The sequence below is a fragment of the Thunnus maccoyii genome, chromosome 2 (genome assembly GCF_910596095.1).
Source record: "Thunnus maccoyii chromosome 2, fThuMac1.1, whole genome shotgun sequence".
Classification (NCBI taxonomy): Eukaryota; Metazoa; Chordata; class Actinopteri; order Scombriformes; family Scombridae; genus Thunnus; species Thunnus maccoyii.
In genome coordinates, this window is record NC_056534.1 from 5,081,714 (window position 1) to 5,098,826 (window position 17,113).

The 17,113-nt window shown below is 37.3% G+C and overlaps 1 protein-coding gene and 1 long non-coding RNA gene across 3 annotated transcripts in view; one reads left to right on the top strand and one right to left on the bottom strand.

The window, feature by feature from the left end:
- The window catches only part of LOC121912934, a 183,518-nt gene that overhangs the window by 113,271 nt on the left and 53,134 nt on the right, over positions 1-17,113 (bottom strand). The gene's annotated exons all lie outside the window — the stretch shown is intronic.
- LOC121913184 lies at positions 6,237-8,538 on the top strand. 2 transcript variants are annotated; one of them, XR_006100232.1, is made up of 3 exons: positions 6,237-6,351; positions 6,676-6,936; positions 8,292-8,538. It is a non-coding gene; the product is annotated as an uncharacterized LOC121913184 (long non-coding RNA). The 2 variants fall into 2 exon arrangements; XR_006100231.1 differs by lacking the exon at positions 8,292-8,538 and adding an exon at positions 7,698-7,735.

The following is a 17,113-nucleotide window of genomic DNA, read 5'->3' on the forward strand; positions in this document are numbered from 1 at the left end:
TGTTGCAGATTCAGGCTTCATCACTGATGATGTGCTCTGTGTTACAGTCAGAATGATTGTGAATGAGTGAGTTTACAACTGCAGATGTAAAACATTTTGTCATCTGATTTACACATAGATTTCTGTATCATGTTTTGATGTACTTTGCTTTTTACTTGTTTCTTAATACTTACAATAAACATTGTGCTCAGCATGTGACTTCTTACATCCCATACTGATGCAGTACATCTCTTTGAACTCATGGTGGTGTATTCAGTGTCTTAACATGCACTAGAAGTGTGAAGAGATGCATCAAACCAAATGTCACACATCCGTCACGTGTCATGTTTTTTCTTTAGACACTGAACTGTGCGCACACTTAAAAAGAGTAAGATAATAAAACAATGTCTGATTATTTCTATTCTCTCTTTAAAGGTCAAAACACTGATCTGTTATTCTCTCTAATATAGATTATATTAAGTCTTTAGAAAACAGTAAAACTTGGTTTTAACTTATGTGTTTCCTGGCATTTGGCTCCTCATGCATATTCATAATTCTAAGAAAGAGGAAGTCAATCAAGTGTTTTAACATCCTGATATGTGACTTCTGCTCACAGATCACAGAGGACGAGCATCTTAACAGACAACGTCCTTCTCTGTTGTAAGTAGAATAGTTTACTGATATGACTATTACATGTTGTTTACATTATTTGATGTATTTTATTGTCTCTGAAGCCTCACAGAGAGATGAGAGGAGCAGCTATGAGTTTAACAGCAGCAGCGAGTGGATTTGTTGTCTTTCTTCTCTCTGTGTCAGGTACTGTATATCTACATTTACATTGTAGGACATTTAGCACACTTATTCAGAGCAGCATGAAGTCATTTTAAGAAAGTAAATATAAAATATCCCAGATCAGCACTTTTCCAGGTTTGATGTATGTGTGATGCAGTATGATGAATAACTTTTAAACTCTACAACCCCAAACGTTCACTTCTGTTTATTTCTGTGTAAACTATAGCTGTTGAATGAAGGCAAAATGGTTAAAAATAATAACATCAATATTTACTGCTGATCACTTTAATAATATGATATTAAGATGTTCAGCTGTGTCTGCATCATGGGTGGTGGGGGTGGGGGTGTCTAGCTAGTAAGGTCTGTCAACCCTCCCTCCATGGATTGTAAGAATCATATATTTTTATACATGCATATGCATATATACATAGTTCTATGATGGTACAGCAATGCACTGAGAATTTCATCTCATCATGATGTTTTAAATGTGTTTGGTAATTTCTGCACTCTGTACTGTAGAGCTGGACAACTGTTTTAGCTGTTACAGTTATAACAGTTGCCCCTCCCTGTGAAAACTTATTGTCACCTATTTTATTTTAGCCGCTTTCAGAAGTTTCCCTCACTTCATGTTCTGCATTTCTCTGTGGTTTTCACACTTAACTCAGCAGCAACTTGACCAAAGAACTAACAGAGAGGAAACTAACCAAGACAAGCACAGACTCTCTAATGATTCATTTTCTTCTTCTCATCCTGTTCAGTAAAACTGCATTAATGTTCACAGGTTCAATACATTCTTGTTCCTTCACTGCACCTTCAGACTGTACGATGTTCTGTCTCAGTGCACAGAGAGATTAACCGTAAACAGCATCTAAAACTGTTTCTTTGCACTGTAATTAAATAAAAACAGTTTGTCTTTGGACTTTTATACTCCTGTGTTCACTCAGGGCTCATTCAGAAATAAAAGTCAAAGTAAAAATTATTTTTAACAAGAATTATGAAGAAAATTATAAAGAAAATGAACATAAGAGACACATTTCAGGTGTTCAGCTTTAGCTTTTTTAAAATTACGCCAAACAAGCAGAACAACAGTAAAAACTTGCAGAATGAATGGACTAAAGCTGAAACAAATGTAACAAAGTAACAAATGATAAAATATTATAAACAACTGATAAAATACTGTATTCCAGTTCAGTTCTAGTTAGATTGATGCACTATGAGGAGGTTTGAATGACATTGACTGCAGATAAAATCATATTGATGCCATGATCCACTTCGTCTTATTCACTGATTCTTAACTTGTTATGAATCTGATTGTGGTTTCTGATGTGCTCTGTGTTACAGTGGTACAGGGTCAGAATGACTGGGGAGTGACTTACACTTCTACTCAGATCTGTGCCTTTAAAGGATCAACAGTGGACATGAACTGCACCTACAGATACACATCCAGAATAAATGATCATGATACTGAAGTTGAGAGAACATTCTGGTATACTAAATTGAGTAATAAAGAACCTGTGGATCTGAGAACAGACTCAAAGTACGCAGGTCGTGTTCAGTATCACTGTGATAAGAACGACTGCACTCTGAGAATCACAGACCTGAGAGAGAGCGACTCAGCTGAGTACAAGTTCAGGTTCATAACAAACCAACCAGGAGGGAGATTTACTGGTTCACCTGGAGTCACTTTGACTGTCAAAGGTAAAATTTTCATTGGAAGATTTAATGTAACTTCAAATGGTTAATATCTTGGAAATATCCATGTTTGTGTGTGTATGAGCATAAATGGCATTTCTGTTCTTTCTTTACATATACAGATCTGCAGGTGCAGGTGAGCGGATCAGTATTCTATCCTACCTGGAGAGAGCTGAAGTGTCACAGCAGTTGTCATCTACCTGATGGTTCTTCCTTCATCTGGTACACGAATGGACAGAAAATTCAGAATGCAACATCTTCTACTTATAAAAAGTACTTTTCTCCTGAAGACAGCTATTCCTGTGCATTAAAAGGATTTGAGCATCATCCCGCTCCTTCAGTTTGTGAGTTTACAACACACTCTCTCACCAACAAAGCCACATCTAGTAGAACCTTTAACCTCTTGTACTTTAACTTGTATGTAAATGTTTGTGTACCAACCTAGAGCCCGGAGGGGTGTTCCATCAACGCAGCTAAAGAAAGCCTGGCTAGAATTAACGTCAACTTTCATTTTAGGCTCAAGCTGTTCCACTAACGCAGGTTAGCTGCCTCTAGTCAGCGCTAAGTCTAGCCAGACTGGAATAAGCTTGATGTGTGCGCGTGCACAGAGTACATAAGCAGCCTAGAACAGTCAGTCGTAGAAAAGACGATACTATGTCGCAAAAAGAAGTGAAAACTACAGCGATGTTCTTCTCTGCAGCAGAACAAACCTGCTGATGAAACTATATAAAGAATATAAAGGGGTTTTCACCATAAAGGCCAATACTGCTACAATAAACAAATTGAAGGAGACAGCTTGGCACAAAATTGATGACAGATTAAATGCATACCTGTAGGCAGGTATTGATGGCCTAAAGGTTAGAGGTGTGAACTTATCACCAGAAGGTTGATGGTTCAGTCCTCGCATTCGGCTTGATAAGTCTGGGTGGGGAAAGCGAAGAGTTGTTAGTAAATGAGCATTCAGTAGTATTGCCCTTCAGATCAGTGTGGTTATATTATCACTAGGCTAGATAATATCAGATGTATAATTAAAATTACAGTGTCAGCAACTTAAGAGAACCAACTTACCAACATTATCATCTACTCTTTGACACATTTTCTCTTTCACAAAATGTCCATTAATAAGCGTCAATGAAAGTTAAAAATTGAGTTGCAGTTGGACATAAAGAAACTGGAAAAGGATTTAAGTACAAGTACAGTGGAAACCGCATATAGTGATCACGTCTGTCCAGGTCAAATATCACTGTAATATCATAACCTTTTCTTCCCTTTATTTCTCATGCAGAATACCATCTAATTGACATTTGTATATTTATTACCCTACATGAATATAGAGTTACTGAATTTTATTAACTGTTTCAAACACACTGTGCGCATTTTTGAAGCAGCAGGGTCTGACTTTTGCCAGTGATAAGTTCCTTCTTTTCCCCAGTGGCAGAAAAGGCGAAGAGAGCAGTGAATTTTGCTTACTATAAGCAGTTAATACTGTATACATTTAAACACAGCAGAAGGACATGGTTTGGCCTTTATTTAATTTTCTTTTTGTCTTCACAGCTTAAACAAAATGAGTGAATGAATAAATAAATAACTTCAAAATAACACTGGCACACTTTTATATCTTAAATTATAAACGCTAAGCTTTTAATTAAAAGGGTCCAGTCCAACACAGGAGTGACCACGAATAAAATGGGGATTTACATAAGTATTTTTGTAAAAGTCCCTCACAGTTCTTCTATTTTATGTTTCCTGAACACAGACAAGTGACGCGAGTGTGAAAAGACACTTGATAGAACCGTCTTTTGAGAGTTTCCGTCTGTCGGACATTCTTTGACATGCAGCTGAGTTAAGCTTGACTGTTAGCCTGCCACGGAGCAGGCTAGTTCTGCTGACTAAGTTACCATGGTTACTCAGCTGGGACTCATATAAGCCACAGTGATGGAACGGAACTCTCACTTAAATTAGCGAGGCTTATTGAAATAAGCGAGGCTATCCCGTTAGCCAGCTTGATGGAACACCCCCCGGGTCTACTTGAGGTTTCTTCCCGTTAAAGAGGAGTTTTTCCTTGCTGTTGTCAGCAAGTGCTTGCTCATGAGGGAATTGTTGGGTCTCTGTAAATTAACCGAGTACAGTCTTGACCTGCTCTATGTGGAAAGTGCCCCGAGATGACTTTTGCTGTGATTTGGTGCTATATAAATAAAATTGAATTGAATGTTTCTAGGGCAACATGTGATACAAACATTGCATAGGAGTGGATCAAAACCAAACCACAGCCCCATGAGATTTTAGACATGTTGTTGTCATGAAAGTAGCAGAAGGTGGACCCAAATGCAGAACGCTGGAGGCAGCAGGTACTCGAGAAAACTCTTTATTCCAGACACTATAGCTGGCAAAACACAACTGGAACTGAACAGACCGGAATAAAATAGAGAAAAACTGAAAAATGAATCCACATATATCTTCATGTATAGACACCACAAATAAGAGAGAAAATTGGGTTTTTTTGGGTGAACCAACATTATGCATGTGAAAAACAAGATTTCCTGTTGAGCCTTGTATAGGATTATTACTAAAACAATAGGTACAATAGTACTTTAATCATAGTACTGTTTTGAATTAATTTTTATCTTTCAGGTATCTTTCCTGAGTCCTGCCACAGAGTGACTTATACTGAAAGAAGCATCTGTGCCTTCAGAGGCTCATCAGTGGACATTTCCTGCACATACAGCAGTTATGAATCTATCACATCAACATTCTGGTTCAGTCCTGAACGTAGTCATCAGTGGCAGAATTACTCACAGCCTGAGGACCTTAGTGAAGACTCCCAGTATGCAGGTCGTGTTCAGTTCCTTGAAACAGAGAGAGGACGCTCCACTCTGAGAATCTCTGACCTGAGAGACAGCGATTCAGCCCAGTATCACTTCACATTCAAAACACAAAGCTTTGAATGGAGGAGTAGTTTACCTGGAACAACTCTGACTGTCACAGGTACTGATGAAAACAAACTGATGACTAGTGAAAGTGGTGAATAGTTATTGTTGAAGAGTTTCACATAAAATTTATTGGATTATATTGAGTACTTTCCCCCATTTACACTTTTGATTGGATGATCTTAAATTATTTTACCCACCAGAACTATAGAGGTTATTTTGACTGTATGTGAGTATTTTACTGGTAACAAATGCCATTTTTGATCCTTCCTCAAAGATCTAGCTCTCCAGGTGCAGGTGATCACAATAACAGTCCATCAGTCTTATACCGAGGCAAAGCTGAAATGTCTCAGCAGCTGCAGTCCAGCAGGTCGTATTTCTTACGTCTGGTTCAAGAACGGACAGAAAGTTATGAAGGAGGAAACTTCTCTTTATTCAGGGCAGTTTAATCCTGGTGACAACGTCTCCTGTGCTTTGAAAGGACACGAGGATTACCGCTCTCCTTCAGTGTGTGAGTTTACCTAACTATGTCACTAACACAATGTCAAAATGTATCCAAGGTAACAGACAGTTGATTTTAATATGAGCAGGGACAAGGAAATCAACTTTCACTCCTCACTTTGTGTCTAACATTTGCTTCTTACATTGTGTCAGTTATTCAACTGTTGAATAACTATGTTTTCTCCTCCAGATGCTCCAATGCCTCCCTCTGTGTCAATGAGTCCATCTGGTGAAATCACTGAGGGCAGTTCAGTGACTCTGAACTGTAGCAGTGATGCTAACCCAGCAGCTAATTACACCTGGTACAAGAAGAATATAAATCCAGACCTTCAACCTCTCAGTAAAGAACCACAGCTTGTCTTCATCTCCATCCAGTCCTCTGACTCTGGAGAGTATTACTGTACAGCTGAGAATCAGCTTGGGAAGAGGACATCTGAATACATTGTTATTGATGTGAAATGTGAGTGAAACAGCTTATTTAAAGGATTATACCAGTGGTTTATATATAATTTACAGTAAATTGACTAAAACTGCAATATTATTGTACAGCACTTTGCAAGCCATGCTGCATTTTTTCTTTTTTGTTTACTACCATCCAGGCAGCCATTGTTTTTTCTATTCATTTCAGTTTTGTTAAATGTTAACATTTGGGTTTTAGAATGGAACTGTCAGACATCCAGTTTGACATACTGCCCCATTTAACTATTTAGAACTCAATATTTACCTACAATATATGTTACTGTTGTAATACACCCCAATTTGTTCTGTGTAAATACATCTCCAGATGCTCCAAAGCTTCCCTCTGTGTCAGTGAGTCCCTCTGGTGAAATAGTTGAGGGCACTTCAGTGACTCTGACCTGTGGCAGTAATGCTAAACCAGCAGCTACTTATACCTGGTACAAAGAGGACCAAACAGTGCTTCAAGGGCAACGAGGAAGTTTTCATTTCACCTCCATCAGCTCTGAGGACAGAGGGATCTACTACTGCAAGTCTGAGAATCAATATGGACAGATCAACTCTTCATTTCTATTCATTGACGTCCAGTGTAAGTACAAAACATCGACTCATCTTTTAAGCAAAGGGTGGATTTTCAAGGTGCTTAGAGTAGGATGGTTTGAGCCAAATGGGACATTCAACCAATTACCGTATTGTTTCTGGGAAAGCAAAGACAAGATTGGTCATGTGACCATAAATAGCAACAACAGGCAGGTTTACTAACACTATGATGGCAAGAAAATTATAGTTTAGAAGGCTACAGGTTCAACATACAGTAGACTGACTTTAGCTCTAAACTGGTTTATAATGCAAATTGTTGGAAATGATAAGACATAGTTGAGTTGAACCTCTCACCACAGCTGTGGTTTGTTTGCAACAATGGAGCGAGCATCAGTAATAACAATAGTTAAACCTTAATATCTTACAGTTGGTAATGAATGAAAGTCACACCGTTTTCTAAAAAGCCTCAATGTGCAACATGTGGATTTTTGATTTCTTTCTTACTGTGTATGTTAAATGTTGAACCCACACTACTAAGCATTTTCCCTCTGGGATAATAATGATAAAGTTGGTTTGTTATATGACTTTTGCACCTCCTGCTGGTAGTTCAAAAGAATGTGGCAGACACCAATTTGTCAACAATTTAGACAAAAACATGTGTCACCAGAGTTTATTTGAAAGATGCTATGATCACCTTAAAAGCATCTACACATACACAACACAGTTTTCTACGTAGTTTTCTTCATTATTCCTCCAACATTATGCATAAAAATATTAATGAGAAGCATCTCCATACATATTGTCCTCCAGATGGTCCAAAGCTTCCCTCTGTGTCAGTGAGTCCCTCTGGTGAGATACTGGAGGGCAGTTCAGTGACTCTGACCTGTAGCAGTGATGCTAACCCAGCAGCTAATTATACCTGGTACAAGAAGAATGTAAATCCAGACCTTCAACCTGTCAGTAAAGAACCACAGCTTGTCTTCAGCTCCATCCAGTCCTCTGACTCTGGAGAGTATTACTGTACAGCTGAGAATCAGCTTGGGAAGAGGACATCTGAATACATTGTTATTGATGTGAAATGTGAGTGAAACAGCTTATTTAAAGGATTATACCAGTGGTTTATATATAATTTATAGTAAATTGACTAAAACTGCAATATTATTGTACAGCACTTTGCAAGCCATGCTGCATTTTTTCTTTTTTGTTTACTACCATCCAGGCAGCCATTGTTTTTTCTATTCATTTCAGTTTTGTTAAATGTTAACATTTGGGTTTTAGAATGGAACTGTCAGACATCCAGTTTGACATACTGCCCCATTTAACTATTTAGAACTAAATATTTACCTACAATATATGTTACTGTTGTAATACACCCCAATTTGTTCTGTGTAAATACATCTCCAGATGCTCCAAAGCTTCCCTCTGTGTCAGTGAGTCCCTCTGGTGAAATAGTTGAGGGCACTTCAGTGACTCTGACCTGTGGCAGTAATGCTAAACCAGCAGCTACTTATACCTGGTACAAAGAGGACCAAACAGTGCTTCAAGGGCAACGAGGAAGTTTTCATTTCACCTCCATCAGCTCTGAGGACAGAGGGATCTACTACTGCAAGTCTGAGAATCAATATGGACAGATCAACTCTTCATTTCTATTCATTGACATCCAGTGTAAGTACAAAACATCGACTCATCTTTTAAGCAAAGGGTGGATTTTCAAGGTGCTTAGAGTAGGATGGTTTGAGCCAAATGGGACATTCAACCAATTACCGTATTGTTTCTGGGAAAGCAAAGACAAGATTGGTCATGTGACCATAAATAGCAACAACAGGCAGGTTTACTAACACTATGATGGCAAGAAAATTATAGTTTAGAAGGCTACAGGTTCAACATACAGTAGACTGACTTTAGCTCTAAACTGGTTTATAATGCAAATTGTTGGAAATGATAAGACATAGTTGAGTTGAACCTCTCACCACAGCTGTGGTTTGTTTGCAAAGATGGAGCGAGCATCAGTAATAACAATAGTTAAACCTTAATATCTTACAGTTGGTGATGAATGAAAGTCACACCGTTTTCTAAAAAGCTTCAATGTGCAACATGTGGATCTTTCTCTCTTTCTTACTGTGTATGTTAAATGTTGAACCCACACTGCAAACCATTTTCCTTCTGGGATAATAATGATAAAGTTGTTTTATTATATGTGATTTTGGCACCTCCTGCTGGTAGTTCAAAATAATGTGGCAGACATCAATTTGTCAACAATTTAGACAAAACTTGTGCCAACAGAGTTATTTCAAAGATGCTATGATCACATTAAAAGTATCTACATATACACAACACAGTTTTCTACGTAGTTTTCTTCATTATTCCCCAACATTATGCATAATAATATTAATGAGATGCATCTCCATACATATTGCCCCCCAGATGCTCCAAAGCTTCCCTCTGTGTCAGTGAGTCCCTCTGGTGAGATAGTGGAGGGCAGTTCAGTGAATCTGACCTGTAGCAGTGATGCTAACCCAGCAGCTAATTATACCTGGTACAAGGAGAATGAAGACTCACCAAACACATCAGGACAGATCTTCGCCATCACTGATGTCAGACTGGAACACAGTGGGAATTATTACTGTGAAGCCCAGAACAGAAGAGGACGTCATAACTCCACCTTATATCTGACTGTTGGGTCAGGTAAGTTATGTTCATTGATGTTCTCACACACACACACACACACACACACACACACACACACACACACACACACACAGACATACATATACTTATATACTACACTTATTGATAAGCCATATCTCCTTTCTGTTGATCTCAATTTTTAGGGAAATCAGTATTTATAATTAATATCATCGTGGTGATTCTGGTGGTCCTGATGCTGATTCCTCTACTTCTCTTGAGTTTGTGGACGTGGTAAAACAATGAAGAAGACATCCCTTCTTTTATTTTCTTATTAAAACATGTTCAAAGTTTTTAAATCATGAATTTCATTGTGTTAAATATTTCTTGTTTTTGTTGGATTCAATCCAGGAAGAAGAAAACTCTGAGCTCCACCACTGAACTGAATGAACCTGTAGAGACTATAGAGGTGAGAGAGAGACCTTATTGACAGAACTTATCCTAAAATACAGTTATGATGATTTGTCTTATAAATGCATGAGAACACATTTTATTATCAACATGAAATAATTAAGTGAATTTAAATGTAAAGAACAACTTGCTGAGTAGAAACCAGTAATGTTTTAGGCCAGCACAGAATTTAGTTTGAAGCATTAATATTAAAAATATTTTAATAATTCTAACAGTATGCAGATTGCATGAATGAGGTTCATTGAGTCGTATATTGTCATCTCTCCCCATCAGTTGGACTCTTCTCCTGTGTATGAGAACGTCTCAGACTCGCAGGTTTAATTTAAATGTAAAGAACAACTTGCTGAGTAGAAACCAGTAATGTTTTAGGCCTTAAAGGTTGACACAGAATTTAGTCTGAACCAATAATATTAATTGTATCATCATTTTTGGAAAATGTATTAATAATTCAACAATTATTAATTATTGATTATTGTGCATAAATATCGCAAAAAAGGCTGATATCAGGGGAGCATCACAAAGGACATCAATCTATTGGGACTGAGGAATGAGGCCAAATAGTCTGAAGCATTATTATTAAAAATATTGTAATAATTCTAACAGTATGCAAACTGCATGAATGAGGTTCATTGAGTCTTATATTGTCATCTCTCCCCATCAGTTGGACTCTTCTCCTGTGTATGAGAACGTCTCAGACTTGCAGGTCGTCGCTGCAGCAGAAAGAAGACACAGAGGAACAGGAGGACGTGGAGTAAAGTCCAGTCAGGTTTATCGACAAAACTTACCCTATAATACAATTATGATGATTTGGCTTATAAATGCACTAGAACACATTTTATTATCGACATGAAATCATAAAGTGAATTTAAATATAAAGAACAACTTGCTTAGTAGAAACCAGTAATGTTTTAGGCCTTAAAGTTCAACACAGAATTTAGTCTGAAGCATTTTCATTATCATCATTATTATTATTATTTTTATCATTATTACAAATATTTAAAAAATGTCTAACTCTATGTAAATTGTATGAATGAGGCTCATTGAGTCTTTAATTGTCATCTCTCCCCATCAGCTGGACTCTTCTGTGTATGAGAACGTCTCAGACTTGAAGGTCGTCGCTGCAGCACAGACAGAAGACACAGAGATCTACAAAAACCTGGAGTAAAGTCCAGTCAGGTTGGAGCCTCCTGAAAGGAGAAAAACAGGCCGACATTAGATTCATTGTTACAGTTACAAGAAGTAACTCACTGAAATTTCGTGTGATTTTGTTGTGATGCAGTTGAACCAGAGGCTGGACTCACCTGATGGAAGCAGAAAGTAGTACAACAGTGAAATATGACAGTGGAGAGAGAGGCTGGAGAGGATGATGTGGACGTTTTCATGTTCAGTTTTCAGCAGCAGCAGCAGGTAGAAGTGAGCAGCACAGACAGTCAGTAACAGCATGTAGCAGAAGCTTTGAGAAGAATGTGCTGATGGCAGCTTGAACTGAATCATGTCGATGTGTCAAACATGATTGATTGTTTAGATCAGTTGAATGTCAGGTGGTGTGTGTGACTCAACTGATTTATAATTTACTGAGTGCTCTGTCTGAACTAATGCAAGCTTATTTTTTTCTCTGTGGAGTTAGTTATATTACAGATATTTAGGATTAGAGCTGTTGTATAAAATGTTATTTTAAATGTAAAAACGCTGTAGACTGGAGAGAGAGACTGTAGAGGATAATGTGGACGTTTTCAGTAGCAGCAGGTGTGTGTGACTCATAACTGTGTTTATGTATATTGAGTGTTCTGTCTGAGGTAATGCAGGCTATATTATTGTACTTTACTCCTTTTTCTTTTTCTATATTACAGATATTTAGGATTAGAGCTGTTATGCAAAATGTTACTTTAATTGTATACATAATAAATCACTTTTGAAGAATCCTGATTGGCTTCCTGGTTTGCACCTTTCCTGGCTCACAAAGCTCATTAAGTCTGTTCAGAACAGAGACATCAAACTGGAAGCATCACATTCACACCATATGCAGTAAACTGTATATTTCCACACATCAAATTCAAACATAATCTCGGTTCAATCACACTTTGCTGAATGTCACATTATCCAATTCCAATTGATTGCTGAAAGCAATCACACATTGTTCTTCTCTCTCTTTATTCTTATTCCGTGTTCCGTACATTTTTTTGCCGCGTTTCAACTGCTGCATACTTTGTGCTATAAAAACCATTCAACTGTCAATCTGTGCAACTCATTCAGCAGATGTGTGCTTGTATTTTCTGAAAATTAACATGTTTCAGCGATTTTATATAATTTTTTTAAACATTAAAATTTACAATGGCAGTCTATGGGACGAACCGTCCAACTGAGTTGGAACCTTGGTCACTTTGACACTTAACTGCTCGGAAGTCCCTTATCGCACAGACGCCATTCAAACTGTAAAATGTTCACAAAACTTTGAACTTTCAAAGTTATCAGATTGTTTAGTGATATCTTTTGTAGTTTGTCGGCAATTTAAGCCCAACGTCAGGAGTTTTTCAGACTTTTTCAGGTCTCACCAGTGTGTCATGTGATCAGGCACAGTGGAGAGCGCAGATAATTTTAGACCAGAAATGTTTTTCTAAACTGCTGTCACTCCCACAATTTTAACTCCTCAAGCACATATCTTGCCTCAGTATGTTGCCACAAGTCTCCTCTCTCTCAACATGTAAATACATTTCACATAGGACGTATAGTTTTTGAGATCTGAACCTTAATTGATAGAGAATCGCTGTCATGTTCTCACTGACTGCAATACAGTCTGCAGGATGTGTGTCTCCTCTCACTCCAGTTTCTTAATCTTACAGATTCTCTCTTCCTTCAAAAACTTTTACATATATCATTCATTCTCATGTTAAACTAGTCTTGCTTTCATTAATGATATACAAATCTCTGAGCTTCAAGCTCTAGTTTGAGACAAATACATTTTCATCAAAATGAAGATTTTTTCTTCTCATTACTGGGAATGTCTGTTGGCTCAGTGGTTTAGAACACTGTTGTCATGATTAGCTACCCCTTAGATGACAAGGTTGTGTGTTTGATACCTGCTCTCTGCAGTGCTCCTCATAATCTCATGTACAAAGTTGCTTCACATCTTTATCCTGTACCATAATCCAATTCCACTCTAGCTTATTTTAACATTACTACCTAAAATGTGGATTAATATGCTTGTTAAAGACATCTTTTCCTTTGCTACATAGCATGTGTGAGTAGTCCGGCTGTTTAAGGTCATGTCATTTCTGAAGTCCTTTTAGATCCAAAGGTTGTGAGTTCGAGCCACGCTTAGGGTGGAACTCAGTAGGGATGAAGGAGTCCAGGTGATGTCAATCTGCTTAATGAACTGAGCTGAACTGCTTTTTTGTCAATTTCATGCAATTGACAGACTAAACACCAAAATCTGGCCCAGCATTACTGTGTGAAATGTTAGCTCAATGCATAGCATATCTGTCTTACAAACATGAGGGTGTAAGTTCAATTGATTCAATTGCTGATTTTAATCTTGGTAGATTTTTCAATACTCTTCAGCTTCCAGTTATGTAATCTGAATTCTACAGATTCTACAGAAATTGCATTTTCCAGTTATTATATATTATTTCGCCGTTTTTCGTCGTCTAACTAGTCCTACACAAATTGTCTTATCAACTTCATTTCATTGTCAAATTGTACATCCCCATAAAGAGATGTATGCTATTACCTTTCTCAGCTCTAACATATTGCATTGATTTTATATAATTTTTTAAAGCATTAAAATTTATAATGGAAAGTCAATGGGAGCAATGTTTGAAGGCTCATATCTCAAAAACTAAAAGAGCTAAAGTCTTCAAACTTGATTGACTGGTACACTGTGCCATTTTTGCACAGCGTATTCCTTGGATGGTACCAAGTAGACTGATATATGCCACTCCCATTTGCGCCTAGAAAATTTTTCCGCCATTTTACGTTTTTTCAAAAACACATTTTTTGCTGCTTTTGGCACATTTTTCATCCAATCTTCACCAAACTTGGTACATACCATGTTAAGATGATTATGAGCAGAGCTTTTATCTTCATTTTTTGGTATCACTTACCGCTTGTCTGTAATTGGTTACCAAACTTTCAAGGCGTTGTCTGATGCATTTAATGAGCCATAACTTTTCAATGCCTATTCGAATCGACACCAAATTTGAGAACCTTGCACATATAATGACAGTGCACCATTATGTCAAATTTGATACAATTCTACCCACAGGGGGCACTACTGTAATATTATAACATGATATTTCTACAGTTCTGTTGTCTTCAGTCAAATGAAACTTGGTACACAAGTTCTCCATGTCAATGTGTACGACATAGTGAAACACGGTGCCAATAGCTCCACCTTGTGGCCATTAGTGAAACACCACCATACTACTTATTAAGTTAAATATCTTTTAAATTCAACAATCCATGATAAGCAAATTCAGCAAAATTATACAAACAGGGATGTTTAAGAAGTGTGTGGTATTTGATACAATTTCACCTGTAGGTGGTACTAAAAAAATTTGAATAATAATTGCTGAAGCAGAAATTTGCAGCAACAGTAGCAATAACAGGAATGGCAGCAGCCGGCAGTGGCAGCAGCTGCGTCTGGCAGTTTGCAGCTCCCACACACAATTTCTTTAGAAATTGCAGACTTTTCTAGTTAGAATTTAATTTCAGTTCCCTTTCCCTGCAGCAGAGGGCGACAGTGTGAACAAAGGTTCAGCTTTAAAGGGCAAGTTCACATTTTTCAAGTCTGTCTTAAAACAGCAGTCAGATGCCCATATGAACATTGAAACAGGTGTTGCTCACTGTAATCATTCCTCCTGTTCATACTGACCATTAGAAATTCTCGTCCTGATGCTCTTACAATGTAAGCGATGGGGGACAAAATCCACAGTCCTCGTTTTGACCAAATTTATATTTAAAAGTTTATCTGAAGATAATATGAGGCTTCAGATGTCTGAGTTAGTCCAAAACAGTGGATATATTCTACACTTACAGTCTTTTTAGTGAGAAATATCGTCTTTGTGTCTCGATGGACAGTGTTTTCCTGTTCAGCTGCAGTGGAGGGATCGTAACAAAAAGAGGGAATTTGGGACTAAAACACAATAACAAAAGATATTGACTCAGTATGACTAATATGGACAGCTGAAGCTTCATAATGGCTTAAAATAAACTTATAAATACATTTTTTCACAGAAGGAGGACTGATCCCACATCACTTACATATGAAGGGATCTTTATGGTTAATATGAACAGGATGAATGATTACAGCAAGAAAATGATGATTTGGGATGTTGCTAAAATGAAGATGCACAGACAGTTTGTATTGAAGGAGACCTTAATTGTCATGCAAACTGTTTATATCTGAAACTGAAGCTCTAACTGTAATGTTTAATGAATTTAATGTCAAGAGTAAACAGATTAAGATGCAACTCAATCATAAAAAGTGAAAAGTACTAAAAGTAAATTTAAATGTGTCTAAACAATCAGTGATTGATGGTAAAATGTTTTTTCGGGGTTGTGATTCAGTATCTCTGTTGTTTCACTGTCCTCTAGTGGTGAAGCTTCAGTGTTGCAGATTCAGGCTTCATCACTGACATCGCCGCTGTCTGCTTTAAAGGGTCCGTTCACCTGAAAAACAAACAAAAAAAAATCAGCATGTGAGTTCTTACATCCCATACTGATGCAGTACATCTCTTTGAACTCATGGTGGTGTATTCAGTGTCTTAACATGCACTAGAAGTGTGAAGAGATGCATCAAACCAAATGTCACACATCCGTCACGTGTCATGCTTTTTCTTTAGACACTGAACTGTGCCCACACTTAATAAGAGTAAGTAAAAAATAACTGCAGTGACACTGAACTGTGCTGCATTTTACGTCTTGCACTTGACTTCAATGAGGAAAGAGACAAATCTCAATATAGTATTGTTACACTTTCTTTAACGCTCAGAGCATGACACACTCACACTCGATACAGACATACAAGCTGCTGTAGAGGAGTGAGACCTAAAGAGTGGGGTTTTTCTTTCACACAGGAACAAACTGTTTTCATGCACAAACATGATTTCTATGGCTGTCACTAAGCATACTAACCTTTCACAAGTTCATACAAACATTTATACATATTCATACAGTATGTTAGTGCCAAAACTTAAAAAGAGGAAGTAAAAACTAAAAATGTCTCATTATTTCTCTTCTATCTTTATAATGCTAATATGCCAGAACACTTGTCTGTTATTCTCTCTGACATAGATTATATTAAGTTTTTAGAAAACAGTAAAACTTGATTTTAACTTATGTGTTTCCTTGCATTTGGCTCCTCATGCATATTCATAATTCTAAGAAAGAGGAAGTCAGTCAAGTGTTTTAACGTCCTGATATCTGACTTCTGCTCACAGATCAAAGAGGACGAGCATCTTAACAGACAACGTCCTCCTCTGATGTAAGTAGAATAGTTTACTGATATGATTATTACATGTTGTTTACATTATTTGATGTATTTTATTGTCTCTGAAGCCTCACAGAGAGATGAGAGGAGCAGCTATGAGTTTAACAGCAGCAGCGAGTGGATTTGTTGTCTTCCTTCTCTCTGTGTCAGGTACTGTATATCTACATTTACATTGTAGGACATTTAGCACACTTATTCAGAGCAGCATGAGGTGATTTTAAGAGAGTAAATATAAAATATCCCAGATCAACACTTTTCTAGGTTTGATGTATGTGTGATGCAGTATGATGAATAACTTTTAAACTCTACAACACCAAACATTCACTTCTGTTTATTTCTGTGTAAACTATAGCTGTTGAATGAAGGCAAAATAGTAAAAATAACATCAATATTTACTGCTGAACACTTTAATAATATTATATTAAGATGTTCAGCTGTGTCTGTGTCATGGGTGGTGGGGGTGGGGGTGTCTAGCTAATAAGGTTTGTCCACCTTCCTTCCATGGATTGTAAGAATCATATATTTTTATACATGCATATGCATATATACATAGTTCTATGATGGTACAGCAATGCACTGAGAATTTCATCTCGTCATGATGTTTAAAACCTTTTTGGTAATTTCTGCACTCTGCACTGTAGAG